Source organism: Canis lupus, chromosome 29 (genome assembly GCF_003254725.2).
Source record: "Canis lupus dingo isolate Sandy chromosome 29, ASM325472v2, whole genome shotgun sequence".
Classification (NCBI taxonomy): Eukaryota; Metazoa; Chordata; class Mammalia; order Carnivora; family Canidae; genus Canis; species Canis lupus.
This window is the reverse complement of record NC_064271.1, coordinates 18,559,960-18,574,577: the sequence shown is the minus strand read 5'-3', so window position 1 is coordinate 18,574,577 and position 14,618 is coordinate 18,559,960. Positions and strand designations below refer to the sequence as shown.

At 33.3% G+C, this 14,618-nt stretch overlaps 1 long non-coding RNA gene and 1 other non-coding gene across 3 annotated transcripts in view; one reads left to right on the top strand and one right to left on the bottom strand.

Annotated features, from left to right (window-relative positions):
* LOC112678399 (uncharacterized) overlaps positions 1-8,903 on the top strand; it is a 29,642-nt gene extending 20,739 nt beyond the window's left edge. For both annotated transcript variants that reach the window (XR_003147540.3, XR_003147541.2), the window contains one exon: positions 8,647-8,903. This is a non-coding gene — a long non-coding RNA (uncharacterized LOC112678399). The remainder of the gene's footprint in view (positions 1-8,646) is intronic.
* LOC112678667 (U6 spliceosomal RNA) lies at positions 6,927-7,034 on the bottom strand. Its single transcript, XR_003147752.1, has one exon. It is a non-coding gene; the product is annotated as a U6 spliceosomal RNA (small nuclear RNA).
* Positions 8,904-14,618: the final 5,715 nt, after the last annotated feature.

The window sequence follows — 14,618 nt, the reverse complement described above, 5'->3', positions numbered from 1 at the left end:
AGAAAAAATATTGAGCAAAGAAAACCTGTAGGGATATCTAAACAATCTCTGCCAATGTAAATCAGCAATTCAATACAATGTAAGTAAAGGTGTCCAAACTGGTCAAGACATTATGCAAATGCAAATAAACAAAACCAATCTGGAACTAAATTTCAATTAAATATGGTGAAGAGGACAGGTAATAAGATGACTGTCTTGTTTCAATAAAGGGCAGCTCAAATATAGTTCAATCCTTGATACTGAAAGACAAATTAAAATTCATTTATAAAAATTACGGGTACCAACTGGAGAAAAATATACATATACACATAGTTTTAAACCCACAAGATAACAAAAGGAATAAAACAAATTGAATAATCAAACTATCAATAGGAAAATGAAATTTATATATGACAAGGAAGAGTCAAACATATCAATAAACATAAGAAATTGAATGAGTTAAATCCTTATATCAAAAGGCATACATGTTAAAAATCCAATTAAAAAAATCAGTTACATTTCTGTCGTTACTAGATGCACATAACAGACAAATTACTCAAAATGAATGGACAAAAATAAAGCTATTAACACCTGCAGTGGTGATAATAATCACTAATTAAATGTTTCTGAATGAAAAGCATTGAAGGACTAACCATGATAGCTCAGGATTAAAAATTAAAAGATGAAATTTATCAAGAAGGTATAACAGTCATGTGTGTTTATGCTCTACATGAATTAAGATTTATAGGGGCTCCTGGGTACCTAGTCAGTTAAGGTTCTGACTCTTGATTTCAGCTCAGGTCATGATCTCAGGGTTATGAGATCGAGCCCCAAGTCAGGCTACCCACTGAATGTGCAGCCTGCATAAAAATCTCTTTCCTTCTCCCTCTGTCCCTACGCCCCCTCACCCTGCACACGTTTGTGCTCTTTGTCTCTACAAATAAACAAATACATACATATAAAATTTATAAACCGAAACTGTTAGATGTAACAAGAAGAAAAAAAAAACATATAGTGACTTATAATTCTGATGCCTGCACTACTGATTTTCAGCTATTGGAATATGCTTTAGAATCTCAGACTTGATTTCCCCCTCAGTGTAGAAATTCTTATTCTTATCACTGAATAGTTTCCGTACCACGTTATTGCTCTTCTTTTAGGACTGGAACTGCACATAGCTGTTAGACTCTATCATATTTCCCTATTGTCTCTTCCATGCTTTTAAAAGGGCACCTGAGTAGCTTAGTGGGTTAAGTGTCATGATCCTGGGGTCCTATGATCAAGCCCCAAGTCGGGTTCCCTGCTCAGCAGAGAGCCTTCTCCCTCTCCTCCCCACTTGTACTATCTCACTATCTCTGTTTCTCTTTCAAAGAAATAAATAAAATCTTAAAAAAAAAATCTTTTCTTCTATAAACTTGAGTCTGGATGATTTATTCTAACCTATTTTTTCGGTTTACTCATATTCCTTTTTTCCTTCTAAATTAATAGCTTTGGAATTTTATTTTTTCTAGTTTTATGAGATATAACTGACATGTAACATGGCATTATTAAACTGTCCAATGTAATCATTTGATATATGTGTATATTGTGAAAGATCATTTTAACTTTTCATTCTAAAAGGTTTGAGGTGCTATCTCATTGTGGTTTTTATTTGCCATTTTCCTGATCATTAGTGATGTTGAACATCTTTTCAGGCACCTCTTGGCCATTTGTATATCTTCTTTGCAAAAATGTCTATCAGCTCCTCTGCCCATTTAAAAATATTTTTTGCACTATTGAGCTATATGAATTCTATACATATTTTGGATATTAACCCCTTATCAGTTATATGATTTGCAAATACTTTCTCCCATTCTATATGTTGCCTTTTGATTTTGTTGATGGTTTCCTTTGCTATGCAGAAGTGTTTTAATTTGAAGTAGTCCTACTTGCTAATAAAGGAGGAAGGGGAAAAAATAAGTGGGAAATATCAGAAAGGGAGACAGAACATGAAAGACTCCTAACTCTTGGAAATGAACTAGGGGTGGTGGAAGGGGAGGTGGGTGAGGGGTGGGGGTGACTGGGTGGCGGGCACTGAGGTGGGCACTTGACGGGATGAGCACTGGGTGTTATTCTGTATGTTGACAAACTGAACACCAATAAAAAATAAATTTATTGGAAAAAAATAATTTTTGGTTTTGATGTCTTTGCTTTTGGTGACAAATCCAAAAACCCATTACCAAGACCAATGTTAATCTCCATGTTTTCTTCTAGGAGTTCTATGGCTTCAGATTTTATATTCAAGTCTTTAATCTATTTTGAGTTGCTTTTTGTCCAGTATTGTTCTTTTATGTGTGCCTGTCCAGCCTTTCCAACCCCATTTGTTGAGGAGACATTCTTTCCTTATTGTGCATTCTTGATTCCCTTGTCATTAATTAATTGACCATGTTTATCTTGGCAATCTCTATTCTGTTCCATTGATCTCTGTGACTGTTTGTATTTTAGTACCATACTGTTTTGATATAGCTTTATAGTAGAGTTTGAAATCAGGAGATGTGATGCCTCCAGCTTTGTTCTTTCTCAAGATTGCTTTGGATATTTCATTACTTTGTGATTCCATGCCAAATTTAGGAGTGTTTAGTCTATTTCTGTGAAAAATGCCACTGGAATTTTGGTAGAGATTTCAATGAATCTGTAGATGACTTTGGGTAGTATGGACATTTTAACAATATTAATTCTAGTCCATGGGCATGAAATATCTTTCCATGTGTTTGCTATTTGAATTTCCTTCACTTTCTTTTAACACTATCCTACAATTTTTAATACAAAGATATTTTACCTCATTGGTTAAATTTATTCCTAAGTATTTTATTCTTTTTGATGCAGATGTAGATGGGGTTGCTTAATTTCCCTTTATTATGGAAACACATTGATTTTTGTATATTGATTTTAAATCTTGTGACCTTACTGAATTTGCTAACTAGTCCTAATAGTTTTTTTTGGAGAGTCTTTAGGGTTTTCTACATGTAATATCATATCACCTGCAAATAGTGACCATTTACTTCTTCCTTTCTAATTTGTATACCATTTATTTATTTATTTATTTATTTATTTATTTATTTATTTATTTTGTTTAATTGCTCTAGCTAGCAGTTCTAGTAGTATGGAAAAGTGGCAAGAGTGAGCATTTTTGTCTTGTTTCTGTTCTTAAAGGAAAATCTCTTAGTTTTTCACTGTTGAGTGTAATGTAAGCAGTGGGTTTGTCTTGTATGGCCTTTATTCTGTTGCAGTACATTCCTTCTATTCCCAGTTTGCAGAGAGGTATTATGAATTGATATTGTATTCTGTCAAATGCTTTTTCTGCATCTATTGAAATGATCATGACTTTATCCTTCCTTTTGTTAATGTCATGTATGACATTGATTGATTAGCAGCTATTGAACCTTCCTTGAATATCAGGGATAAGTCTCACCTGATCTTGCTATAGGATACTTTTAATGTATAGTTGAATTCAGTTTGCTAATATTTTGTTGAATATTTTTGCATCTATGTTCATTTGGATACTGGCGTATAATTTTCTCTTCTGATAGAATGCATTTGTGAGCACATTGAACATTTTATGAAATGGCTGGGGTTCTTTTCTTGGAGTTGGTAAAAGGCAGGAAAAAAAATGTATGTTAATTTGATCAAATGTAAAACTTTTCTTTAAGCCAAATAACAGTTGATAATTTTGCTTTTCAGAAATAGAGTTCAGGAGACACCTGGGTGGCTCAGCAGTTGAGTGTCTGCCTTTGGCTCAGGGCATGATCCCAGGGTCTGGGATTGAGTCCTGCATTGGGCTCCTGCAGGGAGCCTGCATCTCCCTCTGCTTATGTCTCTGTCTCTCTCTCTCTCTCATGAATAAATAAAATCTAAAAAAAAAAAAAAAAAAAAAAGAACTAGAGTTCAGAATAATTGTTTGGTTTTCTTAGGGTGTGCTTAGGTCCAGCCAGGGCTTCCATTTCACCTGAACAAGTGTTTTTAATTTAGTGTGTGATTTGGGGTACTTCAGAGTTCTTGGAGCCATCTAAATTACTAACTATTCATCTATTCCACATGACTTGATTTTATAAAATTAATTATATCTACCAACATATATATATATATATATATATATATATATATATATATATATAGCTATAATTTGCTTTTATAGATACAACTTTGAAAATGATCAGAAAGTTTCTTTGGCTTCTGTATCTCCCAATGTTGGACTAGGCAAGTTGAAAGAAAGTGACTTATTTTCCAATAGGCCTGTTACTTGGATCTGGAAATAGGCCATCTTAGTTTTTCTTTTTTTTTCCAGACATTATTTTCTTTTTTATGACTATTAGGTTCTTTCTCTTTGCTTAGTTGTGAGTATAGGAAGTAGGTCAGTTCTTTATTTTCAAAAGAACTAAAGAAAAGAAAAAGAAGCTGTCTTTAATTTGACATCACAGTGCTTATTATGATCCTACTTACATGTCCACTCTATAATAGACTGTTTATATAAAAAGTGTGGGAAAACATAATCCTAATTCAAGCAAAAAGATTTAAACAGCAAACTATAACAAGGCAAGATGTAGAATCATTCATTTTCTTTACAGCAAGAAAACACGTTGGGAAGGCAGAATGAGATGTAATTTTGCATGTGCTGTAGAATCAGTACCTTAGTCCAAATTCAGGCTTCCTCTCTTATTATTTATGAGATTTATTTTGTTTTTCTGTGTCTCAATTTTCCTCATTCATATAATGAAAGTAATATTATGAGTGACCTTGCAGAGCTCTTGTGCCTGACACAAAGCAAGTTCTCAGTAAATATTAACTACTACTGTGGACTTCAAGCCTTTCATCTTTCGGATGAGGAAACTGATCTAGAGGGATGAACAAATCTCGAAGAGCTAGGACTACAGCTCTCATTCTCTGATTTTCATCCAGCCAAGATGGCTGCTGAAGACTGTCAGGACAAATTCTTTCCATGGAGGAAAATAAATTCTACTTTTACTGTGAGAGAAGAATTGTCTGATCTATAAATTAACATGGAGCATGTCTAATTTTGAGGTATCTGGAAATTTGCAATAGACAAAAACTTGAAAATGAAAGTTTTTTTTCATGTGCATATTTCTGTTTGACAATTAAAAAAAACCAAAGTGAAAATCTGCTTATGTTGATCATATAGATTATACATAAGAGCATAAAGTATGCATTACAAAAAGAAGAAACTTTTATATCTCCTGAAACTACTCTATATACTCCGCTATTTCTGTCAACAAAGTATCTGGTTCTAGATAAACAATTCCACACCGACTTTTGGGACAATGCTATTTAATATCATTTTAATTTTTTTCACCAAAAGCTATGTATTATGAAATATGGTTTAGAGTTTACACTGAGATAAACTTTTTAATGATTAGAGTACAAAACAATATACATATATAGTCATTTTTTCAATTTAAAAAATAAAGACAAAGATAGTACTTCATGTTCAGTGAGCACGTGCAGACCATTCTCTCTATAGATGCCATCATTTCTTGAAGAAATCAGAGCATACTACATGAATAGGCCTTCCCATAGGGCCTCAATTTTAATTTTCCAGAGTTTGGAGAAGCAATATCCATCAAGTTCCCTCAACTGTTGAGAATAATGCTGTTTTTGTCACACACAAGTCTATTTTGAGCTCAGATATACTCAGTGACTTTAGACTGTAGGCTTGCAGACCTGTCAGCACAATGCCCCATTACAAATTGTCCCTTTAGCAAGATGACTTCATTTTAGCAGCCTGTTCTGGTTTCTACATCCTTCCAGGTTTCACAGTTCAGTGCAGTCAAACAAGGTGATGGCATTTTTAAGGCTGTAGATTTTATTGGTCTACGAATAAAGGTAGGTGGCCAGGTACTATTTCAGGGTTGCAATTGGCAACCTGGTACTAAATTTGAGTATACTGAGACTGAGAAAGTTGTGATTTTTTCAATACTGGAAACATAAATATTGGCATTTATGGAAGTGGTTGCTATAACAGGAAGTGATTTCATATCATTAGCTGAAATAAGATAATGAGAATGTCTAACTTTAATCTGAATGATCATTAAAACTTGGGACATACTATTTCTCAAGAGAAACTGATTAGAATCCAAGCAACCCCTATTTGCATTTTGAGCCTTCTACTTATTGGATGCTAATAAAAATCTTATACTTTAATTATTTCACCTGTTACTTGCACATTTCTAATTTCCTATCAAGACATAATCGTGTCTGAAACAGACACCTATATGGCTCATAAATAGCCTGCCTATTCTTTAGGTTATATAAATTCTTTTCCAGCAATAAATTTTGCTCCAAAATGGGCCATGCCCGCATAAGAGGAAAGAGAGTCAGATAAAGACTATAGTAGGTTGAGATAAACCAATGAAGAGACACCTGGCTTCACAAGACATTACAGGAATTCTAGCTCTAGTAGGACTGTATGAACAAAGAACAAACATCAAGTTATAAAAATAAATGAGTCGTTGTAATGTACAGCATAGGGAATATAGTCAACAATATAATAATTTTATATGGTGACAGATGGTAACTAGACTTATCGTGGGAATAATTTTGTAATGTGTAAAAATGCTGGATAAGTATGATGTACACCTGTAACTAATAGAAAGTTTTATTTCAATCATACTTCAATAAAAATTATTTAGGTTTTTAAATCTTTCATTTCCTCCCTTAAAATGGTAGCACCAGTAGCATGTACCATAGAATGGTGAGTATTTAATGAGACAGTGCAGGCCAAGAGCTTAACAAAAAACAACTAAGATTGATCTGTTCTTCCTCTGTGACAATTACTCTGCCAAGTCCTTTCTGAGTGTGCTGTGTGCTTTGCAAAACAATATATAAATAAATCATTAAATGTGTAATGTCTACATATATTATATACATAATTAAAAATGTATGACTAACTGTAACTAAATATGGAAAGCTCCATGAATTTGTGTGTCATACTCACACAGAGGTCATATGAACCTTCTCTGTATCCTTCCAATTTTAAGTGTATGTGCTGCCCAAGTGAGCACAACAAACTAACTAAAAACTAAATCAAATGTACAAAACTTGCTATTTTGTTTATCGCTCTTGGTTTTACCTCGTGATTTTAGAATTCTCATGTTAACATTGGTAATCAAATTTTCTTGTCTTTGACTTTGTACCATTCTCTCCTTTGTTAACTGAATTCTGGGACACACATTTGGTAGGGGAAGGCATTCTCAGAAGCAGACCTGGCCCAAAGTATCTATTGGAAGGTCATTCATGCTTGTATCCAATTTTTTCCTTTGAGGATATGCAACTGTCCAAGTTTTGCTTTTGTTTCACAGATCATTTAGAACAATTCAAAACCAACAAAATAGCAACAGCTTTAAAAGCAGGCTATTAGTAATGCAAAAATCAAACTACCTGCAGTGAAAAACAAGCTCACTCTCAATGAGTGAGCAAGAAAGAAATTTTGGACATCTCACAACTTTGCTTTGATAATTGAAAAATATGTCAGAATTAGAGGCCAGGTAAGGTTTTTTTTTTTTTTTTTAAGTAGAAATTTTAGGTCATCGAGACCAATAGATAGGAGAACCAGGGACTCCAAACATTCTTAAAATGTTGGCATTCATTCAAAGTAGGGTTAATCCATAAAACATTTACTTGTGCAATAAACGTTGACATTCTCTGGAGTTCTGATTCTTCTTCTTATTCTATACCTACTTGTAGGCTAAAAGAGCCTAGTTTCCTAGCTTTATAAATAATTCATAAATTTATAATCTCAAATTTTCACCTCCAGTTCAGTCTCTCTTCTGTCCTTTGTATCTAATACCCTATTCCATCAGTTCCACTTTTTTTAAGGGAGAAGTTTTCTGGATTTCATAGTTACCATTAAGAATCAGAAATCTTGCCATTTATATCTTTCATAGGTGGCAGAAGAGACATTTGTCATAAATAATTTTTTATTTTTATTTTTGTAAATATTATTTATTTATTTATTCATGAGAGACACACAGAGGCAGAGATATAGGCAGAGGGAGATTCAGGCTCCCCACATGTGGGAATCAATCTTAGGACCTCTGGGATCACAAACTGAACCTAAGGCAGAAACTCAACCACTGAGCCACCCAGGTGCTCCCAGAAATAATTTATTTTTAAAGTTTAAGTCTAAATGAAGACTAGCTTTCTCTTCTTTGCTGCATTAGAAAATATTTTATTATATTTTCACTTTTTTTGGGAAATAAAGTAATCCTAATTTCAAATAACAAATCTAAGCATAATTAAATTAAATTATGATACTAAATTATAGAACCATGGAGTAAAACTAGAATGGAGGAAGTTGCCAATAGATAGAGATTGTTTTAGATTCCTATTTTTCTGGGTAATATTCATAGGTAAGCAGTGACTATATTAATAAATTAAATATTTAATACATTCAGCTAATATATTGTGTGAACTAACAGGGGATAATTTGTTGAATGAATGATTCAATAAACAAATGCTTAATGTGAAGTGATAGGGATACAGAGAAGAATAAATAGTACAGTTTAAGAAATAGCAAGGTTATAATGTCATACAATTATTGTTTTAACCTTGACCCTAAGTTTGATTTTTTTCTCAAATCTGACCTTCTCTTCCCTTTCTGTTCACTGGAAGCAGAGACCCAATTTGAGGACTTGGAAGCCTTAGAAGAGGATAGAATCACTCTATAGAAACAGCCTGGTTCTCAGGATGTCTGTGTGGAGTAGTATTTCCCGGGGGATCCATGTGGAACTGTGAGGTGAAGAAGAAAGAAACATGTGCTACAATAAACAACTGGAATAATGGGTGGGCTCAATGCTATATCCATCCTATCTCTTATCTCCAGTTACCTCAAAGGGTTGATGTCAAGAGTAAATAAAGATAATATTTAATGCACCCAGTACAGATGCTTGTGTAGTGTAAATACTATATCCGAAGTACTATACTATATCCAAAATACTGTATCCCTCTACTCTCTTTTCTTTATCTTAGTGACAATATCTATAAATTTGAGGCGTATTGGACAATTTTTATTTATCATAATAAATAGCATTAGTTACTTTGTACCAGACATTGTACCAAGCACGAATCATGTACTTACTTCTCTAACATCATGAAATGGTAACTGTCATTCTCTCCTTTTCACTGATGAAGAAATGGGACATGTACTACAGGAAATAGTACATGCAATAGTTATTAAAATAAAGATCACTGAAGACAATAAAAAATATGACTATAGTTTATTAGAACAGTATAAGTTACCTAATTAGAGAAATGCTTCTCTGAAATGATTCAGCTCAATTCAGTCTTTAGACCTAAAAGTCACAGTAAATCAGTTTTTCATATGTAATTATAATGAAAAAGTATATCATTTCTTTAATGACCTAACCTGGGGAAAAACACATAATACTATATCAACAAATATAAATTAAAAAATTTGAAATGTATCAAGTGAGATACTCTAAGTTAAATTATTAGATTATAATCCAGTCTCTGGGGAAAGCACTTTTATTGGGACATGTTTGATGAAATCAGCAAAATATACTTTAGGAATCAATTCAGCTTCTCCTCAGTAATGGAGTTGTAAAACTTGAATTCTTTCTTGTGAAAAATTTCTTACAACAATGAGGTACTAAAAAGTAAGGAATGATATTGCTTGTTAGAGAAGAAACTCCCCTTTATTTTTTTTTTATTTTTTAAAGAATTTATTTACTCATGAGAGACACAGAGAGAGAGAGAGAGAGAGGCAGAGACACAGGCAGAGGGAGAAGCAGGCTCCATAAAGGGAGCCTGACAAGGGACTTGATCCTGGGTCTCCAGGAGGCGGTGAAGGCGGTGCTAAACCGCTGAGCCACCCCGGCTGCCCAAAACTCCCCTTTAATAAGCTTATTTATCAAATGCCAAGAGTAATAGATCCAACTTCATTAATATTAATTTTTTTAAAGGTTCGTTTATTTATTTGAGAGAAAGAGAGAGCAGGGGGAAGGGTAGAAGGAGAGGGAGAGAGAGTTTCTAGCAGACTCCAAGCTGAGCATGGAGTCAGATGTGGGGCTCTGTCTGGCAATCCTGAGTTCATGACCTGAACAGAAACTGAGTGGGACACTTAACTGACTCTGCCGCCCAGGTGCCCCTATTAATTTTAGATTTTTAAAAATATGAAAACAATAAGTTACAGTAAAAGACTTCACTCTATAGTATTCTCAAACATAAACAAAATTAGAAAAGAATCCATAACAGGTTTCATTTTAATTTTATTTGTTTAAAGACATATACTATGCTAATTATGTTAATGTTATTCTTGGGAGCTGGTTAAAAGGCTGTTTTTTTTTTTTTTTCTTTCCCTGTTACTATTTAAAGAAAAAAATAAGCAGATAGAAAAGAGCCTATAGAAAAGCAGGGGATAGGTTTTTCTAAATATTTGTCTTTTATAAGTTCTAGATCAATATATTCTGTCAAACATTTTAAGAAGAGTTTTTATTTTTATAAATTTTAAGTGTATCAGTAATAAATATTGAATAACTGCCAACTGCAAAGCATTCATGTTTTATGGTAACTTATTCACCCACCCATCTATTCATTCATTAAAAAAATTGTTATTTAATACCCACTACTAGGTACTAGATACTGTTCTGGTCACTGACATAAAGAGTCAGGGAGGTGTCTAGAAATAGATTATTTACTAGTATTCAATGATTAACAATATAATTGTACATTGATTATCTGGCTATATATCAAATGTATTTAATATAATTTTTAATGTAATATTTTTAAAGGAAAGAAGGCTACTATCCAGTGTCTTCAATGTCAATTCCTTGTTTTCATACTTTATGAAGGTGCTATGTGCTTTCAGACATTCTTTGTCAGACTAGAGGAATTGTATATTGGGAAATATTGAATATCATGCTTAAAAAAGTACAAGTCTGAATTTTTACTGTACCGAAAGCCCAATATTTAACAGACTTTAAAAATAAAATAACAATGACAACAATAATAACAACAAAACTGAGGTCTTTCTGAACTAAAACCCGAACTATATTTAGGTATGTATTTAAAACATTAAGAACGATGCTCCACATTAGGGAAATGCTAATTGAAACATCAGTGGGATATCACTGCACACCTATTAGAATGGCCAACTCTGGGACACTGACAAGTACATGCTGGTGAGTAGAGTAACAGGAACTCTCATTTGTCACTAGTGGAAATGCAAAATAGTACCGCCACTTTGGAAAACATTTTGACAGTTTCTTACAAAACTAAATATACTGTTATTATAAGATCCAGCAATCACATTCCTTGATATTTACCCAGAGAAGATGAAAATGTAGTCCACATGAAAACCTGAACATGTATGTTCATATAGATTTCTGTATAATTGCCAAAAATTGGAAGCAACCATGATGTCTTTTAGTAAGTGGATGGATAAACTATGGTACATCCAGAAAAATGGAATATTTTCTAGCACTAAAAAGAAACGAGCTATAAAGCCATGAAAGGACATAGAGGAGCCTTAAAGCATACTATTAAGTGAAAGAAGCCAATCTGAAAAGGGTACATATTGTATGATTCCAAATATATGACATTCTGGAAAAGGCAAAACTATGGATACACCAAAGATTGGTGGTTCCTAGAGATAGGATTGAGGGGAAGGATAAATAGCCAGAGCACAGAAGATTTTTAGGGCAGTGAAAATACTCTCTATGATATTAAAATGATGAAATAACGTCCTGATACATTTATCCAAACACTAAACTGTATAATACCAAGAGTGAAACCTACAGCAAACTATGGGCTTTTTAATTATGATGTGTCAATGTTGGCTCATCCATGGTAACAACTGTACCATTCTGGCAAGTGGTACTGATAATGGGGAAGACTATGGATGTAACATTATGCATGTGTGGGGTGGAGGTATATAGGAAGTCTCTATGCGTTCCTCTCAATTTTGTTGTGAACCAAGACCACTCTTTTTTTTTTTTTTAAGTAATCTTGAAAAGAAAAATGAAAAGAAGGAAAAAAGATTAAGGAGGAACAAAACTGGAAGAGTCTTTGATTCAAATCTGAAATAAAACCTGTATTTTACTGTATTTTAACAAAGTAAAAAACGCATTTTAAGGATTAACAAGTAATACAGGTATGTCCCTGGCAATGAGGTTGGGTGGGGGGAAAAATTCAAAATTTAAAAAATGATGTGAAAGAGAGAAGAGAAATTCTTCACAAGACTGGATAGAAGTTAGGCATAATTCTTTAGATTATAGTAGGTTCTTAATACATATAATTATGTTAGTGGGCATCAGCTGACATGCATGGAAGTCACATGTTTTAAGAAACATATTGATGACTAACCTAAGAATTATTTTATTTTATTTTATTTTATTTTATTTTATTTTATTTTATTTTTTTAAGAATTATTTTAGAGAGAGAAGTATCTTACTGTCTTATATCAGTTGAGCCTAGCAGAATAACAGCTATAATAGGCAGATAGTAACGAGCACATGAATCAGTGAATCAATGTGAAAGAATAAATAACAGGACTATTTCCACACAAATGGAGCTTCCAGAAATTTGCATGAGAAGATAGTATTCTCTTTAGTATAAAAAGTCATATTTTCTTCTCAAATTAAGGAAAAACCAATCTTATTCCTTATTGATATCTGTTAAAACTATGGTCTTTTCAAGTATTTATTTATATAGGATCACCTTCCAGATGTGCTGTTCGGTGTCACATGGGAAACATTTATCTTCACGTGCTTCTACATCTCTCTTATATGATTCATACTGAATTTCAGTCCAACCACCTTTGAAAAAATAAAAACAAACATTCCCTAAGGTGCTCAAGCTCATGAGTTCCAATACACCATATAAACTGCAATAAACCATATGCTGCAGGAGTCTAGAATAAATAGCCCTTTTAAAAAACTGAGCTGCCAACAAAATTGAGATTCCATTTTTAAATGATTTTCTGCAAAGTAAACATTTTTCAAGCTTCATCTTTGTGTAATTTTTCACTGGCATTTTTCAAGCTAGAAACAACCTGCACATGTTCTTTTAGTAAAGAAGGGTTTAATACTCCACTGTGTCACTAAGTCCCAGTGAGCTAATTTGTTCTAAAGACAACATTACTACATCAATACAACGCAGCTTAACCTTCAACTAACCTTATTCTGTTTGCTTTCCACATCCCAACTGAGGCTCTCAGCCAAAACGTCCCCTCAATTCTGGGTTCATTTCTCTCTAGGTGGAAAGTATGTGCATATAAACTATGCTGCTTTTGTATATTAGAGAAAAGGCAACATTCACACAATCCAAAAATCACACGCACACATGTACGCGCGCGCGCGCGCGCACACACACACACACACACACACACACACACACACACTCCTTGTTCCCTATCTTATAAAATATGGAATCACTTCAGGGAAGCAGAATGCTTAAGACAGAACTCCATCTTCAAGCAAAGTCCTCAAAGAGGAATTGTGAAAACCCAGAACAAACCCAAATCCACAGCTTAGTGTTTTGGCTCTGGTCTGTTTAGGTCTTCTTTTTTAAGGTCTCTTGCTCTAACATCCTTTTTCACATGAGCAGATGATGACAGTTCTTGGTGAAACTGCCATGAAACTAGTTCTTATCTTAATTTTGCCCATTATTTCTCTCTACCTCTCCTCTCCCAGATCCAAAATAAAATAGAAATGCTTTCAGTTCATTCATTTGTTGAATTCTGAAATTTAATAGATTTGTCTGCATATGAACATGCAAGAACTAGATCCTTTTCTGTGCTAAGGTGATGTTATTTTCCAACTTTTCCTTTGAAAAATCAGTTGGAACAGTTTTGAAAGAACCTCATTCAGATTTTATGCTAGTTAGAGCATTTGTAAAAGTTCTCGGGTTTTGTTTTGTTTCTTTACAAAAAATAAAAATTCTAGTTAGAAATTGTAGGGTGGAAAAGAGAATGTTCTATATTTTATTTTGCAGGACCAATTTAATTAACTAGGTGGCTTGCTGACTGTAGGTCAAATCTCACTATCTCAGATAACCATATATGTCCAAGGACCTGTTACTCAGCTGTCAGAAAAAAAGTGGGGGAGAGAGGATGAAAAGAATAGGAGCCAAAGTAAGCTTAATAAATGAAGAATTACAAAGAATATCTGTTATCCTCAGGATTACAGATTTGCCTACAAAATTTATTGTAAACCTGGAAAATAACTCATGGGCAGTAGAAATATTTTTATTAGGGAAAAGCTTCATATTTTTAGCATAAGAAACCACTGTTTTCTCACCACCATTTTAGTTTAAAAATGTCTTTAAGCCAGTACATTCTTAAAATTTAGCATGTTATAAAGTCTCCGTAAATGTTTTGCACACAGAGAGACAATTATAAAATATCTTCGCTACAGTTTTAACTGATTAGTATATTGATAGATGAACTACAGAATCCAATTTCTTTTAGATTGTCTTTAAGATTATAATTGTCTTTAAGATTACAAATATGAGTTAGGTTAGGTTCAGGACAATTAACATTACTTATATTGTATTGAATTCTAATTCCTTGATAATTGACAATGCAGAATTCACCAATGCCAAAGTATTTTTGGAGAAAAAAAATGGAG